The following is a 25,294-nucleotide window of genomic DNA, read 5'->3' on the forward strand; positions in this document are numbered from 1 at the left end:
CCTTAGCCTTTTTTGTTTTTTTTGCATTAATTCATAAATTGTAAATATTTTAGTTGCCATTTTTGGTTTGTAAGTTCACTGAATTCTTCAGTTCTGATTTGAAATTGAGTTTTCTCTACCAAAATCTTTACCTCGCTAAGAAAACCTTTTTTTCCTATAAATTTTTTTTGCGAAGAAGGGCCAAGCGTTTAATTTTTAAAAGTAATTTTTAATTAAGTAAGCCATTGTTAAATAATTCTTTTATCAGAGTTGTTTTGTATTTAAAATTCATGTAGTATACTAGGATCGATTCAAAACCTTTCTGGCTGCGAAGCAGATACTGTTGTTGGCCCATAAGTTACACATCTGCAATGTAAGTTAATTAAGTATTATATTTAAGCCTCTATTTCTTACAAATAAAATATTCCATGTCCTTTTCTTTTAAATTAGTTTTTAACTTAATCTTGTTGGATTTTGGTCCGAATTATTTTTCATTTCATAATCACATAGAACTCGGGGTCGATCTCAAAATCTTCAGGTTGAGGCGCAGATACTTTTACTGCCATATAGGTTCTTATTGGCATTTTGTAAATAAATAAATCAATTGTGTGTGAAAAAAGAAGAAAAATAAAACATTAATATTATTAGTTAAAATTCTCAATGAAATTTCCCCGAATTCACTGATTTTTTAAAACATTTTTTCAGAAAAAAAGTAGCACTCCTTTAATCAATTTTACTCTAGAATTCAAAATAACCAGAAAACTAATTAGAATTATGAAAATTCTTAAAAAAATATATATAAGTGCAAAATTTAAAGCATGTAAAGGCTAATATCTTCAAAATCATCCTAAATATTTTATTTATTTTAAATGTTTCTCCGATAGATTTCAGTATCGTACCCATTGAATTTCTAGATCGTCCTATCTTGGCGAACAATGAGTATCCTTTGGACAAGGTCCTATGAACTTTCCATGCCCATTATTTAAAGGAAACTCGTGAAATCGAATGAAACTGTCCATGAAAAAGTAAGCTTCCGTAAAATTCTGAAGAATACACTGACATTTTGTAGTATTCATATTAATTTGTTTAACAGCTCGATTAATAAACAACTTCATGAACTAATTTCTTCTCAATAAAATTATAAATACGAAACACAGAGAAGCTCATATTCTCAAAACCATCATTAATGTTTTATTTACCTAAAATATACGATAAATTTAAGTTTCGAACCGAAAGATAGATTCGATCATAGAAAAACCAATTGAAAATTCTTCAAGCCGGTGAGTTGGCAGTCGGCTTCAGTCTCTATCGATACACGAAAGGAAAAAAAAACTAAACGGAGCGGGTGAGGTGAAAGCGGGAGGATATTTGTTTTCGCTAGTTCAAAATTGAACATCGGCAGTCCTTTAGTGAAGTATATGTATATGTTTTCTAAGGGTAACGTTTTCCCAATAGAGTTTTTTTCCTTTTTGAATTTTGCCTCTGGTGGTGTCGATAACGGATTTTTTTTTCTTTAAATTTATTTATGTTTTTTTTTTCTTCAACTTTCTACACTTTAGCACTGCTCTCTTTTTTTTCTTCCCCGGAATCGATTCCAGGAAAACAATTTAAATCCCGTTACAGGAAAAAAACATTGCAATTGATGGGGAGAATGTATATAACGGAAAGGGGAAGGGGTGAGAATAATTCGCTGAAAGAATTTTTTTTACCTTGGTTAAGATAACAAAGGTAAAAAAAAAAATCAAATACACTTTGCATTCAAAAGTCGAATTAATTTGTATTATTTATGACGTAATAAAAAAATATCATAATTTTTTCTGCAATTTTTTTTAGCCAAAAAATACTTCAAATATGAAATGTTTTCATACTTCTATACATGCATGACTAATAACGTTGTTTGTAACTAAAAATAAAAAAAAAACGTGTTTTTTTTTTTAAATTTTAAGATGATTAAAACATTTTATTTCTTAATTTTCTAGTTAATAATAACTCGTATTAACATTGTACTTGTTTAAATAGTTTATTGATTTAACTTTGTAACAATAATGTATTTAAGTAGTTAGCGAGATATCTTGCTAAACTTAATCAGTAGCACTTTGTTATAACAGAGATGACATGATATAAATAAAAATTTCACTGTTATAACGAATAAAATAAAATCTTGATAAAAAATTTTAACAAATTACTAGTTAAAGTTGAACTTAAAATGAAAGAAAATAATTATTTTAAGGCATTTTTGCAGTTAAATATTATTATTGTTTTAAAAATAAGTAATTTATTAAAAAGATATTAAACTTACTTGCTAATTCAGTTTAACTACTAAATTTCATTAACTATAAGGCTATAATATTACTATTAGTTTATGTACTATAGCATCTACCCCTTTGTTTTAAGCCCCCCCCCAAATATTGTCTCTCTTTTATACTAGCATTACCTCGCTGTTAATTTCATTTAGAATAAACCCTATTTTATGGTTTCTGCAGTTTACTGCTTATGAACATTATCCGAAATATACAGTAACTTCAATTAGCAGATTATATAATTTATTATGTATTACATTAGATTATTATTATGGTATCGATATTTTTGGTAAAAAGAACCCATAATTGTGGTTAACGAAACCAAAATATATGGTATTTAAGCCATTCATTTGGCAATTTTTGCTTTCACATGGTAACGGTTTACCTGAAATCCCGGTTTTCAAAATTACAGTTCTTATTGCCTCACAGTTCGTATTACCACACAGTTCTTATTACCACACAGTTCTTATTACCAAAATATCATGAAAAAATTTCCAAATTTTATCGCACAATATAAAACCATATTTTACTGTTAATTTTACCAAAATCATTAATCAAGCGTTTTGGTTAAAATTACCGAGCTTTTTGATGTTCCCATAAATCCGAAAACGCAGCAAAGTTTACCATATTTTGGTAGTTTTGACCATGCTTACCTTTATTCTCATATAAGCACATATTTGTTAACTTATTTACTTCAAATTCCAACGTATTTTAAGGTACTTGTAGAATCTTTGTATTTTAAATTGATAAATAACATCTATTATCAAATAATCAGAGGATGATCTCGTAGTGGCTGGAGCGTATAATTTAGGATATCGTGAAGGTATTTAAATACCCGCGCTTACAACGGTATAAACATAAATTAATTATTAAATTTGTAACATGATCAATAAATGAAAAATTTGAAGGAAGAAGCAGTCCATTGTTCCTATAAATTTCTAATTAATCCTTTAAAATATTTTTTACATTTAAAATATTTCATGAATTCCTCAATCTTATTTAAAAAGCTCTGGTATTATTTATTTTCGTACAATCCTTTCAAAAAAAAAAATTTTTTTTTTTTTTTTTTTTTTTTTTTTTTGTCATCAATCTGAAAATACAGCTTAACATCTCGCACAATTCTTTGCTTGAGTTGTTTTCAATTAAAATGGAACAAGACCAGTTGATCGAAGTCATCCATCATCAATTTGATGTCGCTTTCACACTTCGATGCTGCGTTAATGAAACAGAATATGAGTAAGTGTGTACCAGAGGCAAGTTAAAATTATCTTGAGAGTTTGGGTACATTAAATCAGCTGTTTGAAAACTTTGAGGGCTGTAAAAAAAATCTGTACTAATACTAGAATATCTCTAGGAAAATGGGATTCCATTAACTTTTCTGGTAGAGTTACTGCATTAAATTTAGTAAATATGTTTACTAAGTTTAAAACAGTAAGGTTACTATAAAAGTTTATAGAATCTCAGTTTTCTGGAGATTTTCTAATATAATTGCAAATTTTTTTAACTTGGAAGCGAGTACTTTCTGAATATCGTAAACACTAAACGGATTTTACGTTTCTTTCTTATAAAAACTAAGTATCTGATAAAATAAACTAACAATATTTGGCTATTTACATAAAATGACTTACTTCAGCTTTGCTAGTCATCTTATAAAAAATTTGTATTCTTTTTTGGTTATTTATTTTGTCATCTTGTTTAAGTATTTCATTAAATAGTTCTGATTACTTACTGCATTTATTTCTTCTCCACCATTAGCATTTTTGGTCTTATCTGTAACAAAAGGCTACATTTGTGACAATGAATCTCATCCTTAACAATAGTCTCATTTGTAAAGACGAGCATCTTTTGTTAACAATATTTGGCCATTTATAAGATGACTTATTTCAGTTTTGCAAGTAGTCTATAAAGCATCTTATATTCCTTATTTTCTATTTATTCCGTCATCTTGTTAAAGTATTTCATTAAATAGTTATAACTATTTACTGCATTTATTTCTACTCCATTACTATTATGATTAAATTTAAGCATTTTTTTAGTCTTACCTATAAAAAAAAGTCTTCATTTGTAGCAATGAATGTCATCCTTAACACTAGTCTCATCTGTAACGACGAGTATCTTTTCTTAACAATGAACTCCATTACTATTATGATTAAATTTAAGCATTTTTTAAGTCTTATCTATGAAAAAAGTTTTCATTTGTAGCAATGAATGTCATCCTTAACAATAGTCTCATCTGTAACGACGAGCATCTTTTCTTAACAATGAACTCCATTACTATTATGATTAAATTTAAGCATTTTTTCAGTCTTATCTATAAAAAAAGTCTCAATTTGTAGCATTGAATGTCATCCTTAACAATAGTCTCATCTGTAATGATGGGCATCTTTGCTTAACAATGAACTACATCAATTATCATATGTAGCAATAAGTCTCACCAGTAACAATGAGCCTCTTATATAACAATGATCATTTTCTGTAACAATGATCCTTTTCTGTAACAATGATTTCTGAGTTACGTCTATTATCGGCAGAAGAAGGAAAAGTAAGCATTTTGGGAAGCAACCCAAAAAGTTCACGGTTTTTATACATTGACTTACGCAACACAATTCGCGCTGGATAAAACGTAAATATTTCACTTTGAGGAGCAGTTCACTGGCAGTCGCTAATGTCTGACGAAACTATAAAAATGTAAATTATGCTCTTGCTAAGGGTTTACACTGTGTAAACAACATGCAGACTCTACGAGTGTGAGTTCGATTTTACCTTTTGTGGCAACTGCAGTTAAGAGAAGCAGTTTGGACACAACTATCCAATACCATGTTTTTTATTTTTTTATTCTTTTTGATACGTTGATTCAATTAAATGACAAGCCATAAACTATGTTCTTGTCCAGTGAATAGATAGTAAAAGCTGTGCAGACTCTTCGAGCCCATTGATTTGTATTCTGCGTGTGATTTGAATTGTGATAATCTTCATTATAGTTCAGATTGGAAAATGTTTCGGTGACGCCAATGTTGCAATTTTTTCATTTAAACTAAAAAATATTTCCATGAATTGTTGATTTCTTTCGCTTCTGAGATAATAACTAATTAACTTTTTTAATATGCAACTGACATCGCTTAATCCTTTTGATTTGAAAGAACCTTCTACTCTTTGTCCTTCAAAATCTTTGCATGAAGATACATGATGAAATTTCATTGTCTTCAGAATTTAGATTAAAGTTGCTATTGAACGTTTTTAATGTTTAACAACTACTCTTCATCCTTCGAAATCTTCATAATAATGTTTGAAGTCAGTCCATCGTCTGCAGAATTTAGATCAGAAATACCGGTGAACGTTTTAAATCTGGAACCAACTACATCCTTCGAAATCTTCGCATGATGATACTTTATGAAATTCCATTGTCTACAGAGCTTAGAAACATTTTTAATTTGAAACCAATCAAAAATGTTTCTAAGCTCTATAGAAACATTTGTAGTGTTGTCTTCATCCTTCAAAATCTTTACATGAAGTGATATTACATTGACAAAATTCCATTGTCTTCAGAGTTTAATAAATCAGAATTACTGGTAAATACTTTTAATTTGGAGCCAACTATCTTCGCTCTTCGAAAATCTTTGCATGGTGTGATGATACTTGATGAAATTCCATTGTTTACAGAGAGCTTGGAAACGTTTTTAATTTGGAACCAACTACTCTTCATCCTTCAAAATTTTCTCATGCAGTGATATTACATTGACAAAATTCCATTGTCTTCAGAGTTTAATAAATCAGAATTACTGGTAAATGCTTTTAATTTGGAGGCAACTATCTTCGCTGTTTAAAATCTTTGCAAGAGTAAGGATACTTGATGAAACAATTCTTTTATGTTCAGAGTTTACATCAAAATTACTGTCTAAGATGATTGTTGCTTATTCATCGGCGTCAATAAAATTTGCCAAATCACGAAAATAACTTTACTTAAATTTCTTCCGATTTATATTAATTCACTAAATCAAATCCAAAGATGGTCCGTAAAGAAAAAAAAACATTAATTTATTCCTAAATGGACGTTCAAATTGCAAAAATAAACCGTTCCCGGCACGGAATACCCGAACTTGAACATAAATACGCTAAATTAATGGGTTAGTCTCGAAAAGGAGTGTTAAAAGGCTAAAGAGAGTCATAAAAGAGTCGTAAGCAATAGTTATTTACCTTCTGTTTGTGATGGTAGGTGTCGCGTCAGTAGCATCCGAAAAATGAAACTCTCTGAGGCCAAGAGTGCAGTTGAATGTCGCAAGGTCTTTAACGATGAAAGCAACATCGAAACTGTTTTACATTACTTTCCTAATGTGCCCATTTATATTCTCTGCCTGTGATTGAAGTTGCTTTCCTAAAAGATTTTGAACAAAAGCCAATCGTGTGATTACTTAGAAAGCAACAACTTTATATTCCTTATTTTCCAACAAAATGGATTGAAGAAATATTCAGACAAACGTACATTAACTTAACGGCTTTTTGCTTGTTTTTTTATATAAATTCTTTCTTAAACACCTCATGAGGATTATTTTCTACTTTAAACGTCTGGTAACACAAGAAAAAAACATACTATAAAAGCTAAGAAATAGTGATATTTTTTAGCGAAGTTTAATCATTTGCTGTAATAGTGCTAATTAATTTTTGTAATGACTTTTTTCGTGTTTAATTAAATTTTGTTGTTAATGCAACTAAAAGCAAACTTTATCGTAACGTACATTCAATTAAGATCTTCTTTTTTTTTATTTACTTTTTTTTTAAGTTTAACAGAAAAATGAATGAAGAAATATAAATTTAAAAGCACATTATAGTATTATAATGAGCATTTGCCTCATTTATTGTTTATAATTCGTTTTTTATGTATTCAAGATAAAGTGGTTAAAAGAATTGTTTCAGGAATTAAGAATGATTTATTTGAGTTTATAAACTCCTATATTAGTTAAGATAAAAAGTTTATTATAAAAAAAATAACATGAATTAAAATAAGTATTAATAAAATTGTGAAAATAATGAAATGTTCCGGGTAAGTGAGTTGTATTTCATTTTAATTTATTCTTCAAAAATATCTAAAATTATCAATTACATAGTAATTATAACAGCTGCTATAACTTATTATTTTAACAATAGTTATAGCATAGCACAATTGATAGTAACAATTACATAATACAACTATTATTACATTACATAAGAGTTACAACAAAGCAATTCTTATAACATTAACGGTTAGAACAATTGCTAAAAGTTACAGCAGCAGTTATTAATAAGTAGAATAAAAATGCAATTCTCATTACATAACAGTTATGACTTAGTTGTTTTCATAATATAACAGTTATAACAATAGTTATTACATAACAGAATTATAAAAACACCTATTACATGTCATAGCAGTTATAAAATTAAATAAAATAAGTAACAAAGCTCTTCTCATAGCCTTATAGTTTGTAACAATAGTTGCAGCACAACATAGACGGCAGAGTCTCGCACTTTCCTACCTCGCTTTTTCTATTCTTTTTACAATCACTCATTCATATAACGGCTTATTCACTAACTATATCAAAAACTTCACTTGGACGTCACTATAGATAAGTCAAAAACTTCACTTATTCATAACTTCACTTGGACGTTACAATAGACAAGTCAGAAACTTCACTTATTCATAACTTCACATGGACGCCACTGTAGATTAGCCAGAAACTTCACTTATTCATAACTTCACATCGACGTCACTATAGATAAGTCAGAAACTTCACTTATTCATAACTTCACATGGACGCCACATAAGTCAGAAACTTCACTTATCTACAACTTCACTTGGTAAACTAAATCTAAGAAAAGTAAAGTAACAGTTGTCATAGCAAAAAAAAAATACTCAAAAAATTTACAAATTTAATAATACTTATATATTATAGTTAATTTTATAATATTATAATTATAGTTAATTGCTCGATAAGAATTGATTATAAAATTATTTTATATACATAATTAATTGTATGATAAGAATTGATTAAAAAAATTATATTATAATTGTTTATTATTAATATAATTAATTGCATAATAATAATAATTGATCATAAAATTAATATTATAAATAATTATTATTAATATAATTATGTGTATGATAAGAAATGATTATTACATTAGTATTATAATTAATTATTTTAATTGTAATTAATTATATGATGATAATTAATTACAATATAAATAAATAAAGTTATGACTAATTAAAGATAATTATTTGTAAGCTTCGAATTAAATATAAAATTGATGTTATGATTAATTATTATAAATAATTAATATTGCTATAATTATATACCATATTTTATATATTATCTGTTACATTAAAAAATAACTTTAACCTGATGAGAAGTAAACTTAAAATACCTCCGGACCGTTAAGGGTTAAATGTTTGTTAATTTTTAATGTTAACCACGTAATGTTTGCATGGTGTTTCAACTTTATTTTTGGCAAGGAATAAAAATTTATAGGGAAGGCAGCTATTACAAAACACCCTGTGTATAGTGCGAGGTTAGGTACTTTTTATCTCACCTTAAGAAAAAAGAACCTCACAATAATGCAGAATTTATTTGTTCTTAACTATACCTTCATAACTAACGACAGCCACATCTTGAATTGTAAAATAAAAAAAAATGGTCTTTTCTCCTCTGTAAACCATTTACTTTTTATGTGAAAGTGTTATCCCAAATATCGCTCTTACATACTATAATACTTTTTTTTTAGAGCACAAAAGGCTCGTATTGATATCTCTTTCCCAGTTTATACCAAACATAAAAATTAAATCCATTTCTTCACTTCAGTTCAATGCTGTTAACAGGTTACGAAAAGCTTTGGCCCTAAAAACTTGGTTACGGCTCTTTTAACGAAATTTATGAAGCGAACTTCAGGCTCGTTTTACTCTCCGGTACGAAATATTCCCTATTTTTCTCTTATATTACTTCATTTTTGTTATTATTATTTCTTTCACTATTTATCTATTTTATTGCTTCTATCGGCGACACACAATAAAATACATCGGATGGGAATCCGAGAAAAAAGAATTGCTTGATATATCTGTGGAAGAAAAATAAAATAATACCCTTCATAGTGAATGAAAAGCAAAAAATATAGCCTCAACTTAAAACGCGCCTGAAATATATTTTTTCTCAACTTTACCATTGGTGACCTAGAAGGGAAATGAAAAATCACCACAATACATTTGTTATGTTTGCGCATCGATTTTAAGCCCCTGTGTGTAAGCACCAAGCCCCAGTACAACGTGGGGCTGAAAAACAAAAATGGGGATTGCGAAAATGACACGCTTGGCGCCGTGGTGTCGGCGCACCGTCCCCTGCCACCCCCTTTGCCCGCAACAAACCGTCACTTCTCCTTTTGTTCCCCTCGAAGATGATTCTGCGCCCCTTTTTGCGCCCTCTTCTTTCTCCCACGGGTCTTTCTCGTTGATATCTTTCCCTTTGCGCCCTATCTTTTGTTAAACAAATTTTTCGGCGGAATCGTATGATTTATAAGATTGAGAAGAGGGCAATAGCCCAAAGAACTGGAGATGGAAATATAGCCCCTTGTCGCAGTTCATTTTGATATTCATGAGAAAGATTTGTTCAAGTTCGATTGTAGTTTCAAGCTATAAAAATCACATGATATGAATTGTTGAAGCATTAATTACTGTTGAAAAACACGTTGATTACATTATTTGATGCCTGATGACTTCAATTATGGACATTGAATTTAAAAGTAAAGAAATAAAAATCACATGATATGAATTGTTGAAGCATTAATTACTGTTGAAAAACACGTTGATTACATTACTTGATACCTGATGACTTCAATTATGTATATTGAATTTAAAAGTAAAGAAATAAAAATCACATGATATGAATTGTTAAAGCATTAATTACTATTGAAAAGCATGTTGATTACATTATTTGATGCCTGATGACTTCAGTCATGAATATTAAATTTAAATGTAAAGCAATAAAAATCATATGATATGAATTGTTGAAGCATTAGTTACTATTAAAAAGCGTGCTGATTACATTATTTGATGCCTGTTGACTTCAATCGTGAATATTGGATTTAAAAGTAAAGCAATGAAAATTACATGACATAATCAATTGATTATACCTCTTATATTGCTTATAGCTCATATCTTGCCATAGCTTAATATCCTAGGTAACAATTGTTTATACCTCTCCTCCCTCCTTTTCAGTAAAAATCTGTAAATCATATGCCCCTCTCACTATTAGCTGCTTGCGTAAGATTTGAATAGATCTTTATTTACCCCTCTTTCCTTGAGTAAATTCAAAATGGCGGCTTAAGCTCAAATCGGGGGAAGAAAATAACTTCAGTTTTTTTATATTAGGCCTAAACAACACCTCCTAGAACGCCTTCGAACAGATCTCTTTAGTAGTCCGAAGGAATTAGCATAAATTGCACAATGGGCGAATCAAGAAAGACATCGCCATGTCGCACAACTAAGGATCCGATTTCTCTTTTATGGAATTGCGTGCGAAGGCCTTCTCTCTTCTAAGATGTATTTTATTTTATTTTATACCCGTCGTTGAACAGCCAACCCAATATTTTTGAGTTTACGACAGCTAAAGTTCAACTCCGTAACCTTTCAATTTTGAACCTAATCAAGAAGACAAGGGATTTGGGATAAATTTGCCTTCGTGGAGGCCTTTTTGGTAGAACTAACCCGCATTTGCGTTACGTGGAAAGGAAAACTGCAAAAGTCTCATACGGTTTTCCTGACGACAAGGGGACTCTAGCACAAGATACCACTGAGTATATTTTACGTCAGCACTTTGGTGGCTGCGAGCCGAGTGTGGAATTCGTTTCGACCGGCCATCGCTGGGATTCTAACCCGGATCACCTCATTGGATGGCGAGTGCTCTATGTCCTGAGCACCACGGCACTCTAAGAGGTATCGTCCGAAATCACAATTTTTAAGTTTCTCCTAATTATTTCCATAAGGAAATAATAAGGGGTTATTTTCTGTGACATGGGAACTAGTCCGTAATTGTCACAACTAATTAAAATTTTTCAACGAAAGATCTTTGCGCAATATTTAAAAAGACCTATTTTAATTCGCATAAAATTTCTGCGGTGTTAAAAGGTTAATCTTCACTAGAATTCAAACACTAGAATTCTTTCAGCTTTCGCCTAAAAGAACTTCCTATGCATTCCTTGGCGCAAAATAGAAAACACCAGACGCTAAAATTCCTCAAAATTTCGTTGCATTATCTAAAAGAACTGAATGAAGCATATTTCTCAGTTTGTACATTCTTTCATGGCCCTAGCTCAAGTCGTTTGGAAGAGAATTACGACAGAGATGCTAAATTTTCCGAACATCCCCCAACTCGACACTAGACTCTTCTAGGCGGAAGCAACTCCTTCGTATCCCGTTTGTCTTCCAAATCTATCCCGTTTTCAACAACTCCTCTTTCACCCCCACCCGTACCCCGTTACCCAGGGTTGACATCCCCGAAAAATGGATGACAGAGCTTTTGCCTTGTTCTTCGAACGGTCTGTCAACCCCTTTGTCCACCCCTGAACCCCTCTTTTTGTGGGATTTCATCCATATCCGTCCCTATAGGAGTGACCTTTAGAATAAGTGTTTAGGAAATTTTCCGGAACAGATATAAAATAAATTTTTAATACTTAATTTATCGTTGACTTGGTTTATTTTTAAACATTTCAAACAATGTCGGTATTCGGTGACGTGGCACTGAAATTTAGTTTATAGTTGGGAACATTTTTATCTTGTTTTGGCTTAAAATAGTTTTTATTTTCATAATTTAAATTTTAGTTTCAATGTTTTTCAAACAATGAAATGAAAACGTAAATAAGAATCAATATTTGAAAAGTGATTACGAGTTTTGAAATTTATCTAATTAATATAAGTTGGATTTAGAAATTTGTAATATTCAGTTAATTAATAATCATTTGAGTTTAAGAATCTAGATAGAAAAAATGAATAAAAGTCTTAACTTTGAAATAAAATATGAAGTAATGCATCCTAATGTGCTAAATAAAAACAAAACGATTTATGAAATGAAATAAATTTTTTATACTTAGTTTATCATTGACTTGGTTCATTTTAAACATTTCAAACAATGTCAGTATTCAAAGGCGTGGCACTGAATTTAGTTTATAGCATGGAATGTTTAGTTTTGGCTTAAAATATTTTTTATTTTCACAATTTGACTTTTAACTGCAATGTTTTGTTAATTTATCTTGGACTTGCTTTATTTTTAAACATTTCAAACAATGTCGGTATTCAGTGACGTGGTGCTGAATTTAGTTTATAGAATAGAATCTGTTTAGTTTTGGCTTAAAATATTATTTATCTTTACAATTTAAATTTTAGCTGCAATGCTATTTTTTTTTTTTTTTTTTTTTTTTTTTTTTTTTNATTTATCGTTGACTTGGTTTTATTTTTCAACGTTTCGAACAATGTTGGTATTTAGTGACGAGGAGCAAAATTTAGTTCTTTTTCATAGACTCTTTTTTTTTTTCTTGTTTAGTTTTGGCTTAAAATACTTTTTTATCTTCACAATTTAAATTTTAGCTGCAATATTTTTTAAATAATGAAATAATAAATTAAACATAAATTTGTGGTTTATTATTGCGTTGCAATATTGCATTACAATCCTTCAACTCTTTAAAAGATAGATATGAGATACGATATTTTATAACAATCGCCGATTTTGATGTAGCTTTTCTCAGAAAATGCAATTCATTTCTAAGAAGACGATATATATTGTTTCGTGCGCAACGCTCAACTCCTATTACGTCTGTTAACAATTTTTCAAACTATTTTTTAAACAAAAAAAAGAAAGAAGGATTTTTTTTCAAAACTATATCAAAGAGACTAGACGTATCCAAGAGACTAGTATAGCTGGGGGGGGGGAATTATTTCTTCCAGAAAGGGGCTACAATAACATAGCATTAAAAAATATGCTTCAGTATACAAAATGTACTACAATTTAAAAAAAACTCTGCAATTTGACAGCTTTTAAAGTTTACTTCAAAGAGAATACTAAAAGGTGCTTTAAGTAAACAGTATACTCGAATGAGCTACAACATAACAACTTTCAAAGCGTGCTTCAAACAGAATCGAAAAATGTGTTTAGAACAAGAATCATACTAGAATGTGCTAAAATCTAAAAGCAAGTTATAATGTTTCAGCTTTCAAAGTGCACTTCAAAAAGAAAACAAAAATAGGATTTAAACGAACAACATATTAAATTGTGCTACAATCTAACAGCTTCCAAAGTGTACTTCAAAAAGAATACTAAAATGTGCTTTAAGCAAACAGCTTACTAGAATGTGCTACAATCTAAAAACGAGCTGTAATTTAACAGCTTTCAAAGTGTGATATGTGCTTCTAACTAAATACAAAAATTTGTCTTAAGCAAACAGCATACTAAAATTCACTTCAAATATGCAATATTGAAAAATGTTCTTAAAAAAAACAACTTACAAAAATATATTTCAAGAAAAGCAAACAACGTATTTTCTCAATTACTACTAAGACGAGAAATTTGTTCTTAAAGCACATTTCAGAAGTCGAGCATTAATTTTGGAACATCTGGTAGAATGTAGGCTCTTCTAAATGTCCGATCAACAATAGCTTCATGTCTTTGATACAATGTTAAAATCCGGGCTCTACATGCTTCTATTAAAGCTGGCTGTCAAAGAGGCAAGGGCTTTGTGACAAATAGCTCCAAACAGGACTCGATTTAAGGTGTATGGGTGGTGTTATCAATTTTCTAGAACGTTTTCCTCCATCGGAAACCATTGCCGAACACGAAGAAGTTTTCTTTTTTGAAGTTATAAGTCCATCCACTATTATAGAGAAGCGCCATTTTATTTGAATCTTCCTAAAATCTCTTTTGGAATATTTCTTTTAATGCCTCCAAAACGCCAGCTGGCTTTCTTTTGTCAGTAAATTGGCGACGGAAAAACATTTTGGTACGATAGCTGGCTTTTAGGCCTAAGTGTTGTCTTTAAAGTTATAATGTTTTTTTTTTCTTTCCCTTCTTTCAAATCGTATAAAGAGTATTAATTTACTTTGACACTACTGAAGAATATCATTTTTCCAGTTCAAGACACTAATTTAATAAAGAAATAAATTTCATTGTGAGTTCTTGATTGTTTTCTTTTTTCTTTTATTTATTTTGTTATTGCTTATAATTAGAAATAAAATTAGTACATTTACAGTGTTAGTCTTTATCGCCCGGTAAAGTTGCTAATACACCCAGTCACGATAATGTGACGTGAATTCAGTTGAAGGGCTTAGGGCATTGAATCGAATTTCTACTTCAAACTGTGCCTCGTAATTATTTTCTGATAGTTACTTAATAAATCAATAAGAGATATGTTATGTTTTTTGAATTCTGATTATGATTCAAACTAGTTTTTGTAGGAATTTTAATTCCCCCCCCCCAAAAAAAAGTTGGGGGTGCAGTGCGCAAAAAAATAAACGGACCACCTTGAATAACTTTTAATCTAATGGGCGGATCTTCACTTTCTAGGACTTAAACTTACTGGTTCGAGAGGGTGACTTAAAATATGCTAATAAGCGCAAACGGTATTTTAAGTTGCAAAATTAGACGCAAAAACGTATTTTCTCTTACTAAGCATACCTTTTTTTCTTCAATGGATACGGATTTCTGATCATCAAAATATAGGGGTAGCCGCAATCTGAGAAACATGGTCCCAATAGTTTGATCAGGAGAAAGGTTAAAAGTTTTGACCTCTTAATATTAAGTTTATTTTTCACATTTCACATATCTCGAGTACACTTCTTGCGAATTAAAAAAAAACTTATAGTAAATATTTACTATTTACTATTATTTTATCTAATAATAAAAAAAAAGTTAATTATAAGGAATACAACTTTTAGATCATTTTAAAGAATATAATTTAAAATGGGAAAATACAAAATTTGAGGGACATCAGTCGAATAGACACTGAGAAATCCAATTAAAAAAAGAAAAAAAAGTAGATTTTCCTTTTTTGCGCTCTGTATGTGGGAGAAAGGTACTAGTACAAAAGCGGCGAAAAAAATAGTATAAAATCAATTCACGAAAAAAAATAATAATAGCTGTCATCTCACAATTATTGATAACTGAATGAAATTAATATACAATTATTGAATACAGAATAAAAATAACGCATAATTATAGCATACAGAATGAAAATAATATGCAATCATTGAATACAGAAGGAAAATAATACTCTATTATTGAAAACAGAAAGAAAATAATGCACAATTATTGAATACAGATTGAAAATAATACATAATTATTTATGACAAAGAATAAAACTAATAAAACTATTGAAATCACCAACTATTCGCATTTACAAGAACGTGAAAAATATTAACTCTTTTGTATTTATATTCAAACAAATGCAATAAATAAAAGTTTAACTATCACCCTCAATTTTTTTTTCATTGGTATTAAAGCAAATATCAATACAAGATTATACACAAAGAACTTTTATTCTAATTATACTAATATCGAACTTATGTCCAAGCAAAAAATGTTTGTCGGTTTCTCAATCTTTTTTTTTCTGTACTCCTTACAGTCAACTCCCCCTGACTATTACAAGATATAGAAATCTTCCATTTTCATGCTGTTCAACCATCCATAAAAGCAAAAGATTTTTTTTTTCTTTTGGACCCTTTGTAGGGGTCTGATGCAAGTGAATTCTTAGAGTCACATGTCGTCTGGCCAATATTTATCCTGAAATCTCTTTTGTCATACTACTAGGGGTTGAGAGATATCATGCTTCTAAAAACATTTCATGAAGAAAATAGAATTTTAAAAAAAGAAACATTTATGTATGAAGCATGCCTGCATTTTTGCACTTCGATACATTACACTTTTATTTTTGTCGCATTCGATGGAATTTTTTTTTTGTGTGTGCATTGTAATGCTGCAAATATTTGGAGAGTAACATTTAGAATGTTTGAAGTAACACTTGTCGCTTCATTTGCATTTTTCTTAGAAATGATTTATTAATAGATTTGCGAATATTTTTTGCGAACCTCGGGGTAGTTTTACATCACAAAGGAAACCGGTAAATGCGTTTGATTTATTCAGATGCTACAAAATGTTTGTGAATAATTAACATTTTTCTGGTTGTTGTTTATTTTTTCACACTAGAACATATTAACTCAAATATGCAATTAAAACTCTTGAAAGCTACTAGTTTTTATATATTTTTTTTGCTAGTATTTCTATTTTTACTCACACGAGCATAAGAGTTATATTTATTCTGAAATAAACATAATTCTCTTAACAAAACTGCGTGAAAAGCTCAACTGAAAAGATACAGGAAACGTTTTTGGTACTGTCATTCCACCACGACAAATTGTAGAGAGCTAAGTGAGCCTAAAGCGAACCGGTAGAGTTTATTCAAGTGATTTAGGCAACAAAAAAAAAAAGTCGAAGCGGTAGAGAAACAGAAAATCGGGATAAAGTAAATGTAGGCAATTTATTTGTCGTATTTTATTTTATAACTGTCATATTGAACAACAGACCTAATCTTTGTTTACGATTGCCAATGCTCAACTCCGTAGCCTTGTAGTTTTGAACACAACTCAGAAGATAAGGAAACTCAAGCATCGGGACAAACTATAGTCTTCATGGAGAACTTTTTGATCAAAACTAGCATTTCTGTTACATAGAGAAAGAAAACCAAACGTTCCACGGTTAGTCTGATGGCAAGGGGACTCTAACTCACGATTCATCTTCCACTCAGGATATTTATCGTCAGCATTGTGGTCGGTGCGAGCCAAGTGCAGAATTCTGCCAAGTGCATATCTGTCGCACGCATGAAGTATTAATTGGACGAAGGTTCTAAATGACATTTTAGTGAATATGAATAGATTATAGCTTGAAAGTATATGCGTTGACAATTGGAAATAAAGATGATGCCTTGACTTTATTTCTTGTTCGATAATTAAATGGAATTTTTAAAAAAAGGTAGATTATTTGTCGATTGTTCGCTACAATCACTTCAAGATTGTCACTTAATTTTTGCATCCAATAAGATTTACGAAATTTAAAAAAAGTTTGAGAAACTAAAATAGGACGTTATTGTTAAATTAGACTATATAGTAAAAAGTTATTTCTTCTATAAATCTTTTTCTTTTCCTCAATTAGTTCGTTTATGACTTTCTTCCTCGCAACTTGCAAGCATATTTCAACGACAGATGAAACATGTTTATCCAAATATACTGCTTCATAATTAAAACGATTTCAAGCATACTTCTCATTCCTTTAAAGTACATATTCTTTTCTCAGACATTATGCGCAAAACACGTTAGACTATTAGACTAAATGATCGAGTCTATGGGCTCAGCAATTCGTTGAAACTCAAACAGATATCTTCAACTAATATGAAGTCCTAGACAAAAGATTTGAACAAACTACTTTAGCCAATAGTCAAGAGAATGAGAAGGGAAATAAGAAAGGAGATTTTCGATTGCCCCCATCGATCGTAAGGGAGTGGAAAGAGCATCAGGAAATGGACAGCAATCAATCCTGGTGTCCCATTTCTGCCCTGTAAACCTTATTTATTTATGCAATGATTACAAAAGAATCGAATAGTTTCGTTCTATGGGAGGAAAGAGAAGTAGCCCAATTTAGGGTCTAATTACAGAAACCCGGAATGGAAGACATCAATAGCCACTATCTAAGAAACCTGTCTGTTCTTTTTTCATATAAACAAATAAATACATTAACATCGCAATACCCCTTTGAATTGATCACTTGCACTTTATTTGCCATCACTTTAATTATTTTATTAAAAATAATCAAAAAAGCGTTTTGAAATAGAGAAGATGTATTTGTAGTGTATTATAAGTCGTACGAAGTTAGTCAAAAACTTAGTAAATAGTAGTTCTGTATTTCAGTCTTATAGTTTTATCAATGTATTATAGGTAGTAAGAAGCTTGTCTAAAACCTAATAAATAGTAGTTCTGTATTTCAGTCTTATAGTTATATCAATGTATATCAGTTATAGTTATATCAGTTATATCCTTTATATCAATAAGTAGTAAGAAGCTTGTCCAAAACTTCATAAATAGTAGTTCCGTATTTCAGTTTTAGTTATATCAATGTATTATAAGTAGTAAGAAGCTTGTCAAAAACCTAATAAATAGTAGTTCTGTATATCAGTTTTAGTTATAACAATATATAAGTAGTAAGAAGCTTGTCCAAAGATGAATGCTTTTGTCATTCGAGCAAAAAGTATTCAAAATGGTCCGTTTTTCTTCAGCACTGTACGTTTACTGATACAATAGAAATCAATGATTCACAAAAAATGATACTGGAAATAAGTTATAAAAAATTACATGATATGGAAGGTAAATTCGTAAGATTATTAGGCACAATATTCAATTAAATTTTAAATAATTTTGATAATTAGAGAAGATTATTAATAATTTCTTTTATGGTGAGCTTTTTTTTATTCCTATATTTGTATATTAAATATTGATTAAGAAGATGCAAGCTATAAGCGTATACATCGACCAATTGGATTTAATTTACAAGAAGAGTGTCGGACTTTCAGCTTAGCAGAAATAAGCCGCCGAAGCGTAACCAATAAACCACATTACGTGCAGGACCAATATAAAGAATTTCTTTCAATAATATAGTGGGGAATTAAAGCAGAAAGTAATTAAGAACCAAAAAAAAATGCTATTTGCTTTTACAGGATAAATTCAAGAAAAGGAATATTATTATTTATCATTTACAACAGCACTCGAACAATACACAAACTTTTGCGCTACCTAATTACGCTGTTATTTAACTTAGCAACTAAAGTACATAATAGTTTGCACGATAATTTCACAAAGGAACGACACGAGTTGCTTTTATGCAAGTTGTTCGTATAATTAGGTAAAAGATCAGCAAAGGGTCGTTTAAGGCTACTGCACGAAGTTGCTTCATTCTCGATCTTTTATTCCATTTGTGCTTTTTACAGTTCTTACATCCTATTATTTATGCACCCTTAGGATGTGTGCATCTGTCGTTACCTTGGCAACGGAACGCTATCACGCAAAGACCGAAACTAACTTGTTGTCAGTTACGGCAGAGGGTAGTGGGTATATAATAGACCGAAGTGACACGTAACGATTTTGCGTGCAAAATAGAATGCGTATCTACTCGGAAATTATCAAATGAATATAGACAAACGATAATAAGGTGAATCCATTATTGGTAACAATTGGACAAAGTCGTTACTGTTTAGGGGTGGGGGTTACCAAAAGGGTGACTAATCTAGCATCAAAAAGAGCCTTTATCGAAGGTGTGTCCGTAAAATATAAAAACAAAGAACCTCATGGAAAGTGGGTATTGGCAATCGATAATGCAGTGAAGCGCTGTAAGAAAAAAAAATTTCAATAACGCTTTTTTTTAAGGGGGGGGGGTGAAAGAAAAAACTTTTTGCTTCTACGTAACTGAAGTTATTTATTTTTTTTTATCGTAAAAGTAGTTAGTTATTGAACATTTTTGTTTTATAGTTACGAAACAAAAATTAACAAGATAGCAAGCATTCAATTTTTTTTTATATAATAAAAGAATATTTAAAAAAATTAACTATTGTCTTTAGATTTTTTTTTTATTTTATGTTTAGGGCAAGTAAATGACACATATCTTGATTCAATATAATTATCTTACTACTCGTCATTTGAATTAAAGATACCAGCTTTGTTATCTTTTTATTTCATTTTATTGTGAAAATTTTAGATCTTACTACAACTTGATCGAAGATCGCGATTTACCAATACGATATCCGAAGCATTCGTAAATGTATTGGTGATAACTTGGCGAACAAAGTATTATTATTATATTAGGTATTCTTTGGCCAAGGGTGATAATATAGGTGGAGAATCTGGCACTTGTACAGTTATGATATCCAAATCATTGGTTAATGTATCGGTGATAATATAGTTGGTGAATGTGGCACTTGTTCAATTACGATACCCACATCATTGGTGAATGTGGCACTTGTGAAGTTATAATATAAGAATCATAGGTGAATGTGGCACTTGTTCAATTACGATACCCATATCATTGGTGAATGTGGCATTTGTGAAGTTATAATATAAGAATCATGGTTGAATGCATTAGTCTTAATGTAGTTGGTGAATGTGGCACTTGTTCAATTACGATACCCACATCATTGGTGAATGTGGCATTTGTGAAGTTATAATATAAGAATCATGGGTGAATGCATTAGTCTTAATATAGTTGGTTAATGTGACACTTATGCAATTACTGTATATGAATCATTGGTGAATGTATAGATTATAATATAGTTGGTTAATGTGGCACTTATGATAATACAGTATTCGATATATTAATATATTAGTGCGATGATATTATGAATATATTTATTAGGGAATATATTTGGTGAATGGGGTACTTGTATTAATACGATTTTCCAATTACTGATGATAAGATAGCTAGTTAATGTAGCCCTTGTACCAATACGATATTTTAAAATATTAGTGAATATATAGGTGATAATGTAATTAATGACTGTTGCATTTGTACTAATGTGGTACGAATTAATAATGAATGTATCGATGATAATGTTGTTAGTTAATTTGGCACTTAAGCTAATACGTATTCGAATTGCTGGTAAATGCATTGAAAAAATTAATAATAGAATCTAACACTTGAAAAAGTAATATATAATATCCTAAATAAATATATATAATAAAATATATAATATATATATAACATAAGAAAATTTTGCAAATGATATATAGTTTGACAGAATTGCCGTGCAATAGCAGAATCAACGCAAGCGACAAAAAATTATATTTGGCATTTTGTATGATAAGCAATTTATGGCTAAAAAAATTTTTTTTTTCAAAATTAAATTTAGTTTTTGTAAATTTTTCAAGCTCAACCCTAATTCAATCAATCACTTTTAATTAGAATTATTTAAATTTTTAAAAGTTTCTATGCAAATCTTACATCTCCTGTTGCTAATGCATTCAAACAAATTTAAACTATATATATATATGACAGGGTGTGACATAAAGTAGTAAACTTTAGATGCATAATTCATTCGCTCAAGATTCTTTTTCGTACAAACTGGACTGCGAAATATTTCATGTGACAGAAATATTACCTAAACGAAAATTGTTCCTCGTCTGAAATACATCTAAAAACTAAATCCAGTCTGTTCCATTATCTATATCAACAGATCAAAATAAATATCTTCCCACATTTTCGTATCCGTTGTTGAATTTTTCTAAATGTTCCAATCGATTCCTAAACTAGAAAACATATATGACAAGTAACCGATTGCCTGCATATATGAATAAATTCTTTAAGTGCTCCAACGGAGACAGAATCGGAAAAGAAAATGTGTCACTTCGCCGCCCTGATCGAAGGTCCTTGTGTATCTTCCAGAAAAGTTTGCAAGTTCCGCTTTTACCTCAACTTCCTTTTAATTGCTCCCTGCTGAGCGAAAAGATGGAAGCTTTCGGGATAGTATTGATTCAGTGATGCTAAGTTTGCTTACTACTAAAAGCATTGGTACTCTGCCATTTCTGCTTAAGAGTAAAATTGGATGAGTGTTAGTGCTATGTACCCCCAATGCATGGTGAAACAAAAATAGATGTGTAATTTGGTTAGTGCGAATTACAAAGGGGAAGTGATTAATGGGTTCTTTGCTAACACTACATTTAGCAATTATTTAGCGATGGGGATTATCCACTATAGTATTAGAGTTAACTATAATTGAATATAATGTTATTTTATAAGCATGTAAACATCTCACCTTTTTATTTATTTGGTTTGGCGTTTTGATTTTGGCTGAATTTATACGAAAATGTGTCATTTTCTGACTTTTAAAAGAGTGTTAAGCATTTTACCGTTTGTTAAAGTCCATTTTATTGTGGAGAAAGTTGTTTTGAAATGTGATAGCTTTCATAGCATACTTTTAATTATTAAAAAAAAATTCTGACATTCCATACAAATCAAAATTCTGCTGCTAATACAGATATTTATGCTGGCGTCACTTCATTTGCTTGTCTGCTAAAATTTATAAAACATGAGACAGTGTTGCCAACGATTTTAAACAAAAATGAAACCCAAACAAAAAACCTACGTAGCAAAAAAGATTTTTTTTTTCTTCTTGCGTGTGCTATGTTTCTATGCTTTTCCACTTTATAGAAGAATTTAGCATACCTTTAATGTAGTATGAATGTTGAAAAGACCTCAGCTTTTATGTAGTAAAGCTGTCCAAATCTTGGACGATGAAAATCGGTTATCATCCAAAACGCTCATAGAGGTTAAGGTTTCACAATTTTGCAGCAGGATGGTGGCAATGCGCTACCAACAGCCTTTACTTTCCAGACAAACTCGAACCCTAATTCAGTCTGAAGCTGTTGTGACACCCAAGCTCGTGGTTATCACCACTAGGGACAGGACCCTTCTTCTTCCCAATAACACCGCAATGCTTTAACCACTGTGTTATCGAGGCTCCTTTAATTAAGTAGTATATAGGATGTTCCGTAAGGACTACCATTAATGTGTATTTTTACTATTCTTGTGAAAATTGGAAACTAAAAAATATGCACATTGACGGTCGCAAATCAATATTTAACTGAGAAAAAACGAAAACAAAATCGTTATGAAAATCTGACGTATCACACCACAAGAGGGCGAATGCAATAAACATTAATAGTTCTTGCAACTCGAGAAGAAGAATACCTCTGATATCTCATGGTTTTGCCTAATCACGTGGTTGTGCATAGCTTGCTAACGGTACAGCAATAAAACTTGGTTTATTATTACGCTGATTCAATTTTTGGATCAGATTTAATTGGATACCTGTAAACGACGTCAGGTGTGTTTATCGAACCTGATTGACAGCTGCATCGTGGCATTAACAAATGAAATGATTTATCCCACCGTGACGTCGCTTGCAGGTATGCAATCGGAGTTCAAAACTTAAAGGTGTTTTTAATAGTCGACTTTTAACCACTTTTTGTTTCCGCCAACATCAAACCTGTCTTGTTGCATTTATTATATTCGTCACTATGATACGTAAGTTTATCATAACGTTTTTTTTTTTTCTCAGTCAACTATTAATATGCAACCTGAATATGTATACTTTTTTGTCTTCATTTTTGATAAGGATTATTAAGAACGATTTTTAAGCAGTACCCTGTTTGTTGCAAATACATTAGCTTTTTTTTTCCTCTAACAAATTTTAAATTCAACTATGTCTAAGACTTATGTTTAATTTTGTCACTATTCCACTAATCTAATCGTAATCCACTCAGGAACTCGTGGCTGCAAAAAGAAAAAAAATAGAAAAGAAACGCCAGAACTCTTAATGAAAGTATAGTTAAAAATATATGGGTTTTAAAATAATTTTTTTAAAAACTAAGCTTCAGTTCAGTTCATAAGTATCATTTTTGAAATGCTTACTAAAACAGAAACATCTAATTGAAACCGACTATTAAAATTAAGATCAAAGAATTGTCTTGAAAAATAATACGCTAACTGACAAATTTGCTCTAATTATCATACGCAATTAGAGCCTTTACTCAGCGATTCCATCTGATTCTCGGATGAAAAGGTCGAGGTAATAATATTCTTGGAATTAAAATCCTTTTAGCTTTGCAATAATTAGACATATTTGTGAACGCAATAAAGATGCCTTGCCGATTTCGATTTCTCGAATTTAAGAACATTTACATATTCATTCCATTTACACAAATTATTTGAAATATGTAAAGACATTTAGAGTATTCTTCCTTGAAGCGATAGAAATGGAACGATTATTTCAAATTTTCCGCTTTAATCACGCCTAAATAACCCTGAAAATGTAAAAATTAAACTTTTATTTTTATTAATTTGCTTGCTTAATTAATTCAAAATGTCAGAACTTGTTAAAATGTCATTTATTTGTTTGTTTTTCTGCTATGCATTAAATAATTAAATATTTATTTATTTATAATTATTATTTTATATATATGTATATATATATTCTATTTCAAAATGTTATAATGATTTTTTTTTAAAAAAAAGCGTCTATATTAGAAATTAAATTTATCATCTTGAAACTAAGTGTTCAGTTATTTTCTCTTATTCTCAAGGCAATGTCAAAATATTTTAGTTCAAATTGCTTAAAATTGTTCATGAATGTTTTCTATATATATGACAAGAGAAAAGACTACGAACTAATGGATTAAACTATTAGCTTATATCTAATAGCTAAAATAAACATATGTAATTGCAATTTTTGGCTTTTTTTACCAAACAAGCTTTTACATTTGCTGCAAAATATCTAAATATTAATATTATGTCTAATGCTTAATTTAAAAAGTTGTATTTTTCTGAGTATTATGAAGTATATAAATATGAAGTATATAAGTAGCTTTTAATGTAGTTTTATGATTTGGTAAAAAGGCCAATTTTTGGTCTGTTTTGACCAGCTTGCCATATTCCTAATATTATTTTTTTCTTTCCGTTTTTTGTATCCATGCCAAGTTTTAGTGCATAATACACAAATATATAATACATATATATATATATGTTCAAAATGAAGAACAAAACAAAGAAAAATTNAGCTTGCCATATTCCTAATATTATTTTTTTCTTTCCGTTTTTTGTATCCATGCCAAGTTTTAGTGCATAATACACAAATATATATGAATTCAAAATGAAGAATAAAACAAAGAAAAATTATAGACATATGAAAAAAAGGGGGGTGGGAAATAATAAGTAAATAAAATAACAAACAACAGTTTATTAAAAAAGAAAAAAAAATTATTAATTAAAAAACCGGAAAAAAAGCCGAAAAAAAAGATGTAATCTTTTCTTCAGCCCACACGATTATATCCGCAAAACAGAGTGCTTTCTGATATTGTATCAATAAAGCCAAAGCAAAATATATTAATACAATAGTGTGAGGAGCACTCAAAAAATTTTTTT

This window comes from Parasteatoda tepidariorum, chromosome 5 (genome assembly GCF_043381705.1).
Source record: "Parasteatoda tepidariorum isolate YZ-2023 chromosome 5, CAS_Ptep_4.0, whole genome shotgun sequence".
Classification (NCBI taxonomy): Eukaryota; Metazoa; Arthropoda; class Arachnida; order Araneae; family Theridiidae; genus Parasteatoda; species Parasteatoda tepidariorum.